The following is a 17,284-nucleotide window of genomic DNA, read 5'->3' on the forward strand; positions in this document are numbered from 1 at the left end:
TCTAGTACTATTCTTAAAAACGATAATCTGTTGCTCAAACGTGACCGGACTCTACATTAGCTGTAGGTAAAAACTCAAAACATTGATTCGATGACTTGTTCAATTCCTCACTCCACAGTTAAACCACCCTGGAAATGTAACCGTTTCAGCTGGACCTGTTGACCCTTGGGGAGTTTGAATATTGCTCCGTTTCTGATTTTAAATTGAACCGCAAAGGAATGGTTTGCAAAGGGAAGCTTTTCCTCCATCCCCCGGGGAACGCACTGGAAAATCATCCACTCGGTTGGAATTCAGGTCACCTGTGTCATTCCAGTTCCAGTCCGTCGGTCAGTTGGTTTCAGATCACAAGTGGACAGGAATTGAGGAAACGAAAAAAAAATCGCAATTTAATTTATAGTCAGTCACAACGGGACTATCAGGTACCGGCCGATAAGCACCGGCAATCCACAGTTGAAAGTTGACTGGTGTTTTTGGTAAGGGATTTTCCGGTTCGGTATTTAATTTATAGCCAATAAATTGATTCCCTTTCTGGGACGGACGGTAATTTTTGAACGATACGTGCTCTCTCCCTCAGGACAACGGAGCGCCGAACATCAGTTTACGACATTAGAAATTTATGCCGAAATACGAGCAAGCTAATAAGCTCAAATTGATACAGGAAAGCGAAATGTCTCTTTGGTTTTATTTTGACTCGTCCTCTAGACTTGTGTCTACATTTTTGTTATCAGTTTTCTGTTTTGGTAACATGAAAATCGTTCTACGGTTTTCTTTTATGTGACTAATGTTAATAACTTATCAAACAGATTTTTTCCCTAAGCACATATTCCAATAGAAATCTCCAGTCCAACCGAGCACACCAGCAACGCAGCCAAATAGGAAATTCTTCGAAATATTTTCCGCAAAATTTATCACCCGGTGATAAATTCATGAGATTTTCCCCGCACTGACACTTCCCGTTCCGTTCCGTTCCGTCAGTGAGTGTGAGAAGCCAGTGAAACGCGCGGGACATAAATTTTGCAAATTTGCAATTTCCCCCTCATTGAAATGCAAAAAGCTTTACGCAGCTACTAGCAGCTCGCGACACACCGAGAAAGCGAGAGCAGCAGACCAAAAGTGCCATCCATCAAATTCGCGTCAAGTATTTTTATAATGTGCGAAACATGTACTTATGACGTCAGGAGCACTCAATTTTCCTCTTCCCCCAGCCGCACTACTGTCTGTGGCTGGCTTGACACCGACTGAGAAACAAAATAGCAAGGGGAAAATCGTTTTGCGAAAAATTTCTTTGCGATTTATTTTGGTCGGCTCCTGCTTTTGCCTTTTGTGAGGACATAACCGCCAGCCAAAGCGAGATTAGCTGTCCTTTTGATGCTATTGTTGCGCAAGAATGTTTCTTTCCCTGGCAGGCAGCCCGTTCCAAGGAGGGTGCGGAATTCAGCAAAGAGGGGGAAAAGTGAAGTTCGCTCAGCTCGGGACCATTTACTGCCACTCTCGATTTCGTTCGTTCGCGTTCGGCCAGCTCGTCAGGACACTTCGTGCTGCTCTCTGACATTAACGGGCGGCAATGCGTCAAACGGTAAATGTCTTTAATTAGAAATAAATTAGAAAACAGCTATTAAGTGTGACATTTAATATTACGTATAAATTACCCGGGTCGCTCCGGTGCTGCTGCGGCTGGAACTCTGCCACGGAATGAGAATTTACTCTCACAAGGTGGTCGCTGTACATAAAAGAACCGTTGATGGAAGATGGAACTACACAAATAAACCATTATTTGTTTTATTGTTTTTGGGATTAATCACTGCTTGAATTGTGGTACGGGTGGTAAGGAAATTCCATCCAAGAGGTGTTATGTTGGTTGATGGAAAGGAAAGCATTGTGACATTGTGGAAGTAATAACAAAAGTAGTACAGTAAGGCCTATCTAATTCTGGTTTTAGGAGTGTTGGAAAAGTTTTAAATTTTCCTAAAATAATGAAATACATTGTATAATGAAGACGGAATATAAAAATTTTTGTTGGATATTATGTTATCAAATACATTCGCTTTATGGTCACAATTATTTTTACTGCCTTGTTAACATAAGACTCTTACCAATTTAGGGTTTAAAACTACTAAAGACTGCAAATGAGGGTTAATTACCAATTGTTGCACAGCACTCGTTTAGAGCAATTTGATGATTAGGAACTATTAGACGCAGAGTTTTGCTTTTCTACTATATAAATATATAGTATAAAGGTATAGAAATCACTATAGTATAGGTCAGCGTTTCCCAAACCCCCGGGTGTACGCCAAAAATTTAGTTTGCTGCAGAATAGTATAGGGAATGACTGAAGTATTTGGAGCGTCTTAGTAGAATACAAAAGCTTTTTTAATCTCACTCACTTTTCTCGGAGAATGCTGAACCGATGTTCTTAGTGTCAAATGAAAGGTCTAGGTGTCCCATAGGCCGCTATTGAATTTCATACTGATCGAACTTTTTGTTCAAAAGTTATGTCTAAAAATCCGAAAAATATGGGACTTCATTATCTCATAGGTTCCTTAAGTGATTTGAACAAAATTTATTGCATATGAAAGGGGAGCCTTATATGTATATATGTATGTGTATATGTTTCTATGTGTGTATATGTATGTGTGTGGGTATGAAATGGGGAAGGCAAATGAAGAGCGTCCAATATAGCTCTAGTCATCCCAAGCCCCTACCTAGTGCCTCCACGTGGCCGTACCTGGTAATGCTCTATTGGATAGCCAAGTTAGGAGGCGCGATGCTGGGTGGTTTCCGGCTGCCTGATCTCAAAATCGCGGTTTTGGACGGACGGCGGAGCCATACGGCCTTGCTAATAGCCTAATAATAGTTATGCGGCAGAAATTCGCATTGTAATATTCCTTCACAGTACACTTCTATTGTCCAGCCGAAAATTGTCACAAAAGGCTATTGTCCGTTCAACCGAACGTGATGCACAAAGGCTATTATTCTGAACATGTAATAAATCTATTTACCGTAAATGTATAAAAGGCGAATAATAAAGGCTCCTATACAAACGAAATACAAATTTCCTTATAACTCGAGAGCTAATCCAGCAAATGGAACCAAATTTGGCATGTAGGTGTTTTTGGAGGCAAGAATTTTTTTATGATGAATAAGAACCTCTCCCCACTTTAGGAGGGGGGGCTCCTATACAAATGAAATACAAATTTCCTCATAACTCGAGAACTAATCAAGCAAATAGAACCAAATTTGGCATGTGGGTGTTTTTTTTGGTGACAAGAATTTATTCTATGGTGAATTGAGACCCCTCCCCTCTTTATAAGAGGAATTATAACTCCTCTCCCCTTTAAGAGGGGGGGCTTCCATACAAATTTCCTCATAACTCGAGAACTAATCAAGCAAATGCAACCAAATTTGGCATGTGAAGGTTTTCGAGAGCAAGAAAATTTTCTATGGTGAATTAGGACCCCTCCCCACTTTAAGAGGAGGGGCTCCTGTACAAATGAAATACAAATTTCCTCATAACTCGAGAACTAATCAAGCGAATTGAACCAAATTTGGCATATGTGTGTTTTTGGAGACAATTTTTTTTTCAATGATGAATTGGGACCCCTCCCCACTTTAGGAGGGGGGGTCCTATACAAACGAAATACAAATTTCCTCATAACTCGAGAACTAATTCAGCAAATGGAACCAAATTTGGCGTGTAGGTGTTTTTGGAGGCAAGAATTTTTTCTGTGATGAATTAGGACCTCTTCCCAAATTAGGAGGGGGGGCTCCAATACAAATGAAATACAAATTTCCCCATAACTCGAGAACTAATCAAGCAAATAGAACCAAATTCGGCATGTGGAGGTTTTTGGAGGCAAAAATATTTTCTACGGTGAATTAGGATCCTTCCACACTTCAAGAGGGGGGGCTTCTACACAAATGAAATACAAATTTCCTCATAATTCGAGAACTAATCAAGCAAATGGAACTATATTTGGCATGTGGGTGTTTTTGGAGGCAACCATTTTTCCCATTATGAATTAGGACTTCTTACCTTTTTAGGAGGGGGGGGGGCTCCCATTCAAACGAAATACAAATTTGCTCATAACTTTAGAACTAATCAAACAAATGGAACCAAATTTGGCATGTGAGAGTTTTAGATGGCAGAATTTTTTTTCTGTGGTGTATTACGACCCCTTTCCCTTTCAAGAGGGTGGGCTCCCATACAAATGAAATACAAATTTCCTTATAATTTGAGTACTAATCAAGCAAATGGAACCAAATTTAGCATGTAGGAGATTTTTGAGTCTTGAATTTATTTTATGATAGTTAGAGACCTCTCACCCCTGTGGTAGGGGGATATGGACTCTCATACAAATAAAACAGAAACTTTTGCGAAACTCAAAAACTAATCCAACTCGAGAAATTCGAGACTCTTCCATAAAACATTAGTCAATACAAGACCACAAAAACTATCTATAGTAACACTAGATCATTCAGGACGAGCCGGTCGCGAGTGTTGCCGGTGACCCGCCGTCGGAAGCGCCGCCCACTGGGGGGCTTGCTAAACTCGAGATAGTGACAAAGATCATCCGAGATTCATGATTTATGTACAACACAGGTTAATTTGTGGCAATACGAAGTTTGTCGGGTCAGCTAGTAGCCTAATAAAAGTTATTGTTGCGGCAGAAAGCCGCATTGTAATATTCCTTCATAGTACACTTCTATTGTCCAGCCGAAAATTGTCACAAAAGGCTATTGTCCGTTCAACCGAACGTGATGCACAAAGGCTATTATTCTGAACATGTAATAAATCTATTTACCGCAAATGTATAGAAGGCGAATAATAAAGTATAAACATATTCAGTACAGTAGCAGCCACCGCCGCTGGCGGATGGTTGCCGTCAGACAATCTAGTGTTTTATTTTACTGTGAAGAATCCAGTCCCGTTGGTAACCGGCCCACCCTGACGACGATCACGAACAGTTATTTTAATTATTTTTTTCGTTTTAGCGTATGAAGCATCTCCTGATATATAGTAAAAACTTTGGCCAAAACGAGTTTTAATACTGCACATGGATACCAACGAAAAACTTAAATTTATTATTAGAAGCACTTATGGAACCTCAAATGACACAACTCTATTCCATACGAAGGACTGTTGGTGAGATTGTTCTATTTTTTCCCATATATACCACATTTCATCTTAATATCATATTATTAGTAGTATTATTATTGATATCATAAATGTGGAAGACTGGATGATGGAGTGGATTGCCAACCTGAATCTTTATGGTCTGTAGGAACTTTTAAATGCATCTATTCTTTACAAGTTGAGCTAGATATTCACTAGTATTTAATTCACTATTGTGCGTGAGTGAAACAGAAGTTTTGTAGTTACAGAAAATCTAAAACATTCAAATTGACCTTAGTTTTTAACTATGATTCTACCCGAATCTAATCATCAAATTACTATCTACTGATTCATTTAAGTCTTAAAAATGAACCTGTGAAGGTTTTAGCTGCTAATACTTGCTAATGAGTTTGGCGCCTTCGATTTAAGGATTGATAGTTGAGAGGCATGGTACGCTGACTTTGATCAAATATTGATTCATTTTACTATACATCCTCTGTCAAGCAGAATTTGATAAAGCAATGTATGAGGAATTCCTAGAGCTAGTTATTGTGTACAATATTGCAGAACAAAGTTTTACTGCATCCTTTTTATTTACAGTGCTACAATGCCACTACTGTGTTGCTAACCAAATATACGTTCACTGGTTACCAACGGGATAGGAGTCGTATAGCATCATAAATACAAAAGATACAACAAAGTTTTGTGAAGAAAAATTGTAGACGATAACTATAGCTCTATAAATGCCCTCTGCATAACTTTTTCGAATTCTGTTTGGCTGAAGCGGTACACTCGAATAATCAAAGTCGAGCCAAAGTGAGTGCGCCATGCTTGATAGTTGATAAACCAAGAGGAATTGATATTTTTTGAAACGGTGGTTTTTACAATTGATGGAGGGACGGTAGGGGAAAGTGGGTTCAAATCCGGTTATAATCTCTGATTATAGCTTGGTTCGACCCATGCATCTTCCAGCAATCCCACTTCCCACAATTTTCGTTACTCTCCCCTACCGTCCCTCCATCAATTGTAAAAACCATCGTTTCAAAAAATATTAATATTAATGCCTGACCGCATTTCAAGGTCAAAGACAAAAACACGAGTTTGGTCAAGAGGAATTTAGACAACTAATGATGGCAATACAGCGAACAAATTCTTGAAATACTCTCAGATTAGTGAAAAAAAAAAAAAAAAAAAAAAAAAAAAAAAAAAAAAAAAGTTAAAAGTTAAAAGTGAACGTTGCAGAACTATTTCGTAGCGCTCGTCCTCTGGGTACGCAATCAATACGGTAAAATTTAAGGAATAAGCTATGAACTGCTCGAATGCTGGTAGATGAATACACTGAAGTCGCTTTTTACGCGGTTTGTTTTTTACGCGACTATTTTTACGCGAATTTCGGAATTTGCGCAGTTTTTTTACGCGAATTTCGGAATTTACGCGTTTTTGATTTACGCGGGACGTATTCTTCGCGTAAAAAGCGACTTGAGTGTACTCATAATATTATCTTATTTTATCTATTAACTAGCTGACCCGACAAACTTCGTATTGCCACAAATTAACCTGTGTTGTACATAAATCATGAATCTCGGATGATCTTTATCACAATCTCGAGTTTTGCAAGTTTCTGAGGAGTTCAACCTTAGATGATTCATTTTGGCAGTTTCGTAACTATGAAAGCATCCCAAGTAACCAATAAGCATCACCAATGCTATTCAAATGTAGGCCAATAAGCATTTAAGTCGCCTTAAAAGCTACTTAAATGCTATTTTGGCAAAATATACAGCTACTTTACTGATAACCTTCTTATAGTACTGACAATGCTAATTTACAGCTAATTACCGACACGAAGAATTTGAATACAATTTTGGATGCCAATTTACAACACCTATGCAGTCAAAAAGCTAATATACAACAACGTGCAGTATAAAATGCCAGATACGCTGATTTGCTGCTTATGTTAATGCTTATTAGTTACCAGGAATGGGTAGTTTAATATACAAATTTACAATTTTTCCTCACAGTAAAGTAGAAAACTCCCCTATTCCCTCATTGCATAGCCAGAAAGCGGATAGTAATATTCGCCATGATTGTACAACATTTCACCGAATATCATTTTGCGAAAAACCTTAAGCGGAATGTACCATTTCACGGAAAATTTTTTTGTGGGAAGTACCATTTCGCGATCCTCTCCTTACTCGCTGTCGCTCGTTCCAGGAAACCCAGGTAGCCTCTCGTCCTGAATGATCTAGTGTTACTATAGATAGCTTTTGTGGTCTTGTTATTGACTAATGTTTTATGGAAGAGTCTCGAATTTCTCGTGTTCGATTAGTTTTTGAGTTTCGCAAAAATTTCTGTTTTATTTGTATGAGAATCCATATCCCCCTACCACAGGGGTGAGAGGTCTCTAACTACCATAAAATAAATTCAAGACTCAAAAATCTCCCACATGCCAAATTTGGTTCCATTTGCTTGATTAGTTCTCAAATTATAAGGAAATTTGAATTTTATTTGTATGGGAGCCCCCCTCCTAAACAGGGGAGGGGTCTTAATTCATCATAGAAAAAATTTGTGCCCCCTAAAGGCCCCACATGCCAAATTTGGTTACAATTACTTGATTAGTACTCAAATTATAAGGAAATTTGTATTTCATTTGTATGGGAGCCCCCCCCCCTCTTAAAAGGGGAAGCGGTCGTAATTCATAATAAAAAAAAATCTGCCATCTGAAACTCCCACATGCCAAATTTGGTTCCAATTGCTTGATTAATTCTCGAGATAAGAGGAAATTTCCATTTCATTTGTATGAAAGCCCACCCTCTTAAAGGGGAGATGGGTCATAACTCGCTTTCTACAGAGGAGAGGGGTCTCAATTTGCCATAGAAAAAAATCTTGCCTCCAAAACCACTTACATGTCAAATTTGGTTCCATTCGCTTGATTAGTTCTCGAGATATGAGGAAATTTGTTTTTCATTTGTATAGGAGCCCCCCCCCCTAAAGTGGGGAGGGATCCTAATTCACCATAGAAAATATTTTTGCCTACAAAAACACCCACATGCTAAATTTGGTTCCATTTGCTTGATTAGTTCTAGAGTTATGAGGTAATGTGTATTTCGTTTGTATGGAAGCCCCCCCTCCTAAAAGGTAAAGGGTCCTAATTCATCATAGAAAAAATGGATGCCTCCAAAAACACCCACAAGCCAAATATGGTTCCTTTTTCTTGATTAGTTCTCGAATTATGAGGAAATTTGTATTTCATTTGTGTAGAAGCCCCTCTTTCTTAAAGTGGGGAGGGGTCTTAATTCACCATAGAAAATATTCTTGGCCTCGAAAACTTTCACATGCCAAATTTTGTTCCATTTGCTTAATTAGTTCTCGAGTTATGAGGAAATTTGTATTTCATTTGTATAGGAGCCCCCCTCCTAAAGTGAAGAGGGGTCCTAATTCATCATAGAAAAAATTCTTGCCTCCAAAAACACCTACATGCCAAATTTGGTTCCATTTGCTTGATTAGCTCGAGTTATGAGGAAATTTGTATTTCGTTTGTATAGGAGCCCCTCCCTGTTAAAGTGGGGAGGGGTCCTAATTCATCACAGAAAAAATTCTTGCCCTCGAAAACTTTCACATGCCAAATTTGGTTCCATTTGCTTGATTAGTTCTCGTGTTATGAAGAAATTTGTATTTCATTGGTACAGGAGCCCCCCTCCTAAAGTGGGGAGGGGTCTCAATTCATCATAGAAAAAAAATTGTCTCCAAACACACCCACATGACAAATTTGGTTCCATTTACTTGATTAGTTCTCGTGTTATGAGGAAATTTGTATTTCTTTGGTACAGGAGCCCCCCCTTCTAAAGTAGGGAGGGGTCCCAATTCATCATAGAAAAAAATTTTGTCTCCAAAAACACCCACATGCCAAATTTGGTTCTATTTGCTTGATTAGTTCTCGAGTTATGAGGAAATTTGTAATTCGTTTGTATAGGAGCCCCCCCTCTTAAAGTGGGAAGGAGTCCTAATTCACCATAGAAAATATTTTTGTCCTCGAGAACACCCACATGCCAAATTTTGTTCCATTTGCTTGATTAGTTCTCAAGTTATGAGGAAATTTGTATTTCATTTGTATGGGAGCCCCCCCTCCTAAAGTGGGGAGGGGTCCCAATTCATCATAGAAAAAAATGTTATCTCCAAAAACACCCACATGCCAAATTTGGTTCCATTTGCTTGTTTAGTTCTCGAGTTATGAGGAAATTTGTATTTCATTTGTATGGAAGCCCCCCTTCTTAAAGGGGAGAGGAGTCATAATTCTACTTCTTAAGAGGGGAGGAGTCCCGATTTACCATAGAATAAATTCTTGTCACCAAAAACACTCACATGCCAAATTTTGTTCTATTTGCTTGATTAGTTCTCGGTTATGCAGAAATTTGTGTTTCATTTGTATGGGAGCCCCCCCCCTCTTAGTGGGGGGAGGGGTCTCTAACCATCACTAAAACCTTTCCTGGCCCCAAAAACCTCTACATGAAAATTTTCACGCCGATTGGTTCAGTAGTTTTTGATTCTATAAAGAACATCCCGACAGACAGACAGACAGACAGACAGAAATCCATTTTTATATAGTAGATAAATTGCTGATTTATAATCATTTGGTGATATATCACGTACTTGTTTCAATTGCAGAATTATCTGAAAAAACAGCGGAATCGAATAGTAAATATATTGAAAGTTTTCGTTTGACTCATACCCGTTAGATGCCACCACGGGTAGCTACCAAAACCTTTTGCAATGATTATTGCTAAGTTCAAATTCATTCATTGCAAGTTTGAAACTATTCTTCAAATCCCACAAACCAATATTACCTCAAGAAATGTTGGAACTATTACATATTTAGATTGAAGTTTGTAAAATACTTAGATAAATAACATCGAAATATTTGCATTTCAAATACTATCATTATATTGCTTGTAATTTTTTGTTTTAACAAAAATAGATATACAAAACTGATCAAAAATAAGTACAATAAGTATTCTGGAACTACCTTTAAGTCAAAACAGAGAAAAACGTAGCGTTAGCTTATTTAGAGAATGACAATCAAAAGTGTCTAGTAACAGTGCTCCTAAGTTAAAAGTATTAAATCATCCAAATTGAAATAATTGTAACGAAATCGTAGATACACAACTTGGACGTGTGTTTTGGTTAAAAGAGACTTATTTTCGTCCATTTTGATGAAGCTGGACTTCATTCTCATGAAAAATCCATTTATGGCCGACCGTCCTAACAAATGGAACCACAGTGCGGTGGTATGTTGGATACCACGCAAGCATTCATTTTCCATGAAACTTATTTTTTTCCGTCAAGTGTAATTTTTCAAACGGGCGTATTTAGAAATGAGGTTATTATGTTTTTAAAAATTCGTATCTCAAAACCTACTTGTTTGTTCAAAATGACGTCAAAGAAAAAGTTGTCTAAAATTAAGTGTATTTTCAATAAAAAATTACACTGAAAAAAAAAACTTCAAAATTTCATGAAAACCCATGATAAAAATCATAAAATGAGAATTATCTCATTGTTCCCTCAGATTTGTAGCCTAAATTATACACTAAAATCTGGTGAAGAGCTATCGAAAAGAAATTTTGTTTTCAAATCGAATTGAGTAATTCTCGCTGATACGGGGCCACTACTGACATGAGGTGTTCTAATATTGGAAGTTTTGCGCTTAATTGGTTGAAAATGGTTGAAATGGAAATAGTGGATTCCTCGTTTATAAAGTAGAAAAACAGGGCTTTCAAATAGAGTAATTTTTTTCGGCGGTCATCTTGGACTTGGCTGCCATGTTGGGTTTTATCAAAAAATCGCTGTTTTCACCATGAGTCCCCCAACCGATTTTCATTTCAAGACCACCATTGGAAAGCTGAGAAAAAATGCTATAGGAAACATTTTTTTTACAAAAAAAAAAAATCTAACATAGCCTGACCACAGAGAACAGACATCCATTCAGGAACAAATTTTTCGGGAATTCTTGGATAAAATTTCAAATTAAAATCACCAAATATACTAGCGACACCACCACTATAGTTTCCCAACTAAATGATTCAACCTTTGGCTCCTCTGGCGCTAGTATATATGGACTATATGCGCTATGCTAGCGCCAGAATTTAGAGCAGAATTTCATGCGCCTTTAGCGACACCATCACTGTAGTTTCCCAACTAATTTGACATAAGTTTTATCTAAGTGGGAACCTTTCGCTTTGTTGTCTGTTCTCTGTGGCCTAACCTTAAGGAGTTTATTCAGGAAATGGGGAATTATTTTCTGTTAAACGCCATGGGTAGAAACGTCCATAAGAATTTGATCCTTTTGTATCGCCAGACGTCGTAGCCGGTTATTAAATTACAGAACAATTACAAGGCTAGTGCAATGATCCTACTGGCTGTATAGCAGCATCGCCCAGCCGAGATTCTAATATACGACGACTGGCTTGTCAAACCAACATCGAACCCCGAAGCTAGCTGGGCGGGTCAATTAGAAGCTAAATTAAGTGTTCTTAATTTGACAAAAAATCGAAATGAACCAACAGAAGAAGGCCAATGTTAAAATTTTGCCTTCCAGTTGGTATCAAGGTACGTCGTTTGTTTGAATCTCAGCTGGGAGAGGCTGTTAACACTGTTAGAGTCCATAGGATCGAGTCTCTTCGAGGTACGACGGGAGTCGAGACAAGCTGAGAGATCATCCCGCATGCTTCTTAACATCGCTTTAAGGGGGTGATGCGACGAATAGATATCGAAACGGGAGGTTTGATTTCCAATAAAGGTAGCAAACTTCTTGGCTACGCAGATGTCTTTGATATTGAAGCCAAAAACTTATAATTTTTATATAATTTTTACCAAAAATAATAACAAAACGTAAACAGGGAGGATAAAAGAGATGAAAATCATTTTTACTTTCAAGTGCTTTAAGAAGTTCATTGCTATTCTTTTTAACCGAGTTAAGAAGTTCATACTTTCATATCCTCGTTTATAAACTTATAGTTCAGAGAACATGCTCAAAAATCGAAATTAGGTACCAGCGTAAAAAAATCATATAATATTCTGATTTACAAACTGTTATTCCTGCTGATTCAATAGTTTGCGTTTGGGTCTACCTCTCTTCACGGACACTTTCTTCGATTTCTGCTTTAATTGACGGTTCAATTCACAATTCTTTTCTTTTTCTTCTCTTATTATTATCCGTTCTTTCTTCTTTTGAGTTTTAAACTCTTTTTTCATTGATCGTTCTTTCTAATTTTGTTTCTTCTGTAAAGCCTGGCATTTTTTTACTTGCTCCTTCTCTTCAACCTCTTTAAGGCGTTCGCGCTGACGTTAGAACAACTTGACGCTTTCGAGAATAATTTCGACGGTATTTCGACACCCTCCAAATCATACCACATGTAGAGCTTAACTCACGCTACAGAATAATAAAAAGATGTAAAAAAAAAATCATTTCAGATTTGCCTCAAAAGTGAGCCCAAGATATTTGAAAGTGGAAGCTTTGTCAATCTTGATTGAATTTACAACTAGGTCCGAATGATGTGAAATTTTAAGATGAGGAGAGCGGAATAAGATATATTTCGTTTTAGCCAGGTTTAGAGACAAAACATTCGCGAATAAGTATCCTTGTAGAGTGGTTAAATCTTCTTTCAACTGCTGGACGAAATTTCGCGAGATCCAGCACAACCTTATCCTGGACAACTTGATTCGGATAGGAGTTTTGATGGGAAAGTGCCGGATCATCTGTGAATGATCAAGACTTTCCGTGTAGTTTACCAAATCGTTGATGTATAAAAGAAACAGTATAGGGCCCACATTACTTCCTTGAGGAACACCCACAGTTACCGTGTACCCCCGCGGGTATGACCTTCTTTAATCTGAGCGTTTTTAATCCGAACACCGGTGATATGAATGCGTTCACATTAAAAACTGATCAAGGGTCACACGCAATTGACGGTTAACTTAACGGAACTTAACGACCAAATGGAAAAAAGTTAAAAAACTTAATACGTTTCCTCTTGCTTGGCAGCTTTGGCCATATAGCTGGTATGTAACTAATCTCATTATATCATCCAAAACAGACCGTGTTAGTCGGAACTGCCGAGCCTGTTTCCTCGTTCAGAATTAGCAGTATTTGATGGTTTCAAAAGATTTGTTTTCGGCATATAAACTCACAGGGTGCGCGCCTTGTGCGTATGAAAAAATGAATAGATTTACTAAATATTTAGATTAAAAACGAGCTTGCCTAATCTGAATGAGGTGTCCTTCATATTATTCACGTTACATACTGGGGGGTTCACGTTACATACTGGTCCGACTTAAATAACTCCTGAACAAATCGTCGGATGTTGCTCTAATGCCTTAACAGTCCATTTTACGAAGTAAAGCTTGGTGATCTATCGTACCGAAGGCTTTTTTGAAGTCAAAAAACAGTAAAAACGTAAAGCAAAGCCCAGCTAGATGCTGCGTTCTGTTTTTCGAAACTTGACCTTCTGGTATTATTCGACAGACTTTGCAGCTAGCTGTAGAAAAGTACAGGACAATTGCGGGGCTAGTGCTACGACCCTATTGACACTAACAGCGTTTCTCAACTAAGATTCGAACATAAGACAACTGGCTTGTTAGACTAGCGTCTCAACTCAAGCCCATCTGGGAGGCCAGTAAAGAAACGGCACTCTTTCTACTTTGCGCAATCCATACGGGTGTGTTCCAGTTCATCCAATTAATCGTTCTTCGCATTGGACGCTTCCTCCCTTTTCAAAATAGTACGTCATAACCGCGTACAGAGTCATATACAAGTGAATAAAAAGAAAAAAACACACCCGGTGGTGGTTTAATTGCGTGACTTTCCGGAGCGACTCTCGGAAACGCACTGCTTGTTTCTATCGCACTGACCAAGTATCAGAACAGTCTTTCGTCTCGGCCGGTAGAAAAATAATATCATCGCCTAGGAGTGTGTGGTACGTATGCTGGAATGGCAGAATTGGGAGAATAAAGCAAAGCTAGGTAATATACTACCTAATATAACGGGCGGCAGTAGTTTAGTGAGTAAAACATTCGGGTACCAAGCGAAAGAACGTGTGTGCGAGCTCCACCTGCCATTGCCCAATTCAGTATATTTCCGAAATTTTCCAGTTCTCCCAGTTCATCATTCTTCAATTGCGGGGCTAGTGTTACAATCCTATTGACTTGATGTTGACTATTGATGTTTATATTTTCGTGCTTCCTTTGGTATATTTTACCGTGGATTCTATTCTGATCCTTCAATGCAGAACAAATGTTTCGATTTTAGTATTTTAAAATCAGATAAAAAGGTTGTTTAATAATATATTAAACTCCAAACCCTAGCGAGAAAAACTCCCGCCTAATAAAATTTCGCAGATCAAAGATTACGTACTCCTTTCACGCTGAAAGCTGTTATCCGGTTGAAATCGAGATATTCCAATTTTTCAAAGCAAATAATTACCCAAGCTTATCTAAATTATTTGCCCTGATTTGCGGCAGCGGCAAATAAAATAAAAACAACAGCACTTGGTGGTCCATGTGAAATCGACGTTGGCCGGCGTGCATGTGGCAGCCAAGCCACGGCAAGCAGTATGGGGACCGATCCTGATTGCTGATACAAGGTGCAGAAGAAACACGATTCACGGTTCGGGCACGAGTTGGAATTAGAAAAATCTGCCAACTCAAACGACTTTGTACTTGTACCTACTCTCTGTTGATACGATGGATGAGAAAAAAAAAGATCAAAGGCCAGCGAAATTTTCATTAAAGAAATAACTTTGCATACCCGTCGTCGTCGTCACAAAAAGTGGCGGACGGATTTCGAATCGACCGAGGTCGACTTTTTCCGCTCGAAGGCTCATTTGCGGGTGAGTCGTTTTCAATATTAGCTGTGACCCGATTTTCAAACATTTTCCGTCCGTCTGTCCAAGTTGTTTCAGCTCAAACAGTAACCAAAGATCTGTAAGCTAAATATTTGCATACTCTTCAGAGTTGGTTGCCTCTGCACCCTAACAACTACCAACCGACAGATTATCAAACAACGAATGTCAACCCTAATTTAGCTCAGAACGAGTTTGAAACCGGTAATCTATTTGCCATTCCTTCTGGAAAAACAACATGTTTCTGATTCTAATTTAAAACTTGTAAACTGTAACAATTTGCCCGGAAGTCGGTCCCTTCCAGTTCGTCAGTAATTGATTTAAATCATTCCCTTCCGACACGTTTTACACAGCCAGCCAGCCAGCCAGCCCGTGCCCGTGGACTGGACCGAATGTTTGTAAATAAATCATCCGCAGCCTCGCTCTGGACTTGTCACCCTCGCCGGTTAGGATTAGGAGGCACGCGACTGGAAGTTTCTCCCAACTAGAAGCATTTTTTGGTGAAGTTTTCCTAGGTTTTGAATAAATAATTTAAATTAAATTCCGCTCATTATTCCGGGTGAAAGTAATGTTGGGAAGGAGATTGCGAAAGGGGAATGATTGCTTCTGAATGGTGATATTTTTTGATTAAGATTTATTTTTGAAGTCTTCAGAGTGAAAACCTTTCGAAACTATATTTATTGGGCAAAAATACGATAAAGGTCAAATAATCTCTTGTTTATTGCCAGAATACATGAACAAACAACTCCTACTTAACTTCCTCTTAGCGCAAGACATACTTTCTTCTGACCATCCCTGAACCGGCACCGACCGGTGCATAGCTCTAAGCTGCAGGAAGCACTAGTTTTACGAGCACCGGGGCCAGCCCCTGATGAAGTAGCTCTCATTAACCTCATCTCTCATTTCGGATAGAGAAATAAATTTAATGTCTTTTTCTTGGCTACGATGCGAGCGACGTTCCTTGCCAGGATTCCGGTCCATTTCCGTTCACCGGCTTTTGCTCCCTGAAGCCGTGCACCGCCGCAGCACCGGTGCGGTGCTCTGTAGTAACGACGTGCGAAGAGGACCATTTCGTCATGCAATTCATCTTCTCTAGCATGCGTGTGTGTATTCGTCCTCCGTACGCCGGACGTCCCAAGGAATTTCCTTCCGAAAAAAGGACAAAGGCGTTCTCGTCGAGGACCGATACTAATTACGCGGTAAGCATTGTTTGCTGTCCCACGGGGTCAGAGAGCGTGTTTTATTGTCCTTCTGACTAGTTTATGAGTTGCAAGTTTTTGCCGAAATGGAACTCTCATTACAGGGACGTTCAGCAGCATGCGGGAGAATCATTTTGTCAAAGTAGAGCTGGAGGCGGGAAAGTTTCTGCTTTCCACCGCTCTGGGGCACCGAAAGTGCCCGATAAGAAGCCTGCAATCACTGAAATAGCGGCACGGAAGAAAATCCGATTAACTCTCATACATAATTCATCTTGTTTATAGAAAAAGAAGTTTTTCATTTGATTATGAGATGTTCGAGTAGCTCGGGTGAGTGTGTGTCTGTGTGCGAGAACTGATGGAATCAGTTATTTATGAGTCAGCGGATAACGGAGAAATGACAGTGGCTCTTGGCTTTGGACACTGCAGAAAAATTCTACTTATTTATGATGTCCTTGCGTTTCGTATCACGAACATCATTAATCATTATTCCGGCGGAATAATTGATGCGCCGGATTGAGTATTACTTTGATTTCGAAAATTCCCTGTTGTATTCGAGCTGTTGTTCGAGCCGAAAATTATGTTTTCTATTTTTACAGCCATAGTTTCTGTTATACTCAAACAGTGAGTGATATTTTAGTGAAGAATCGAAAATTCAGCCAAACAAGCAATAAAATATTTACGAACCACAAAACAATGCAGACTAAATCCACCCTCGTCATTTACGAGTTGATTAGAATTCTCACCATTTGACTCGGCCGCCGGCCCGGGGACCGGACGACCTTCGAATGAACCATAAATGACACGTTCGTCGCCACGTTGTTCACTGGCAGTCAACCAACTTCGCAGACGCCGAATAAGATGAGAAATTGTTGTAATTCTTCTGAGACATATGTCCACTTGATAGTCTGCATCTATCATCTCCGACCGACGGACGGTGGGGGTGATGGTGGTGGGGCTAGCGAACGGTCCACCGCATAAACCAAATTCGGCAACATAAATCTGCTAGACTTGTTAGGAGCGAGCCGCACCGCAAATACACATATATGTATGTAGTTATACATTCGTCAGACGAATAGCTGTTG

This window comes from Sabethes cyaneus, chromosome 3, assembly GCF_943734655.1.
Source record: "Sabethes cyaneus chromosome 3, idSabCyanKW18_F2, whole genome shotgun sequence".
NCBI lineage: Eukaryota > Metazoa > Arthropoda > Insecta > Diptera > Culicidae > Sabethes > Sabethes cyaneus.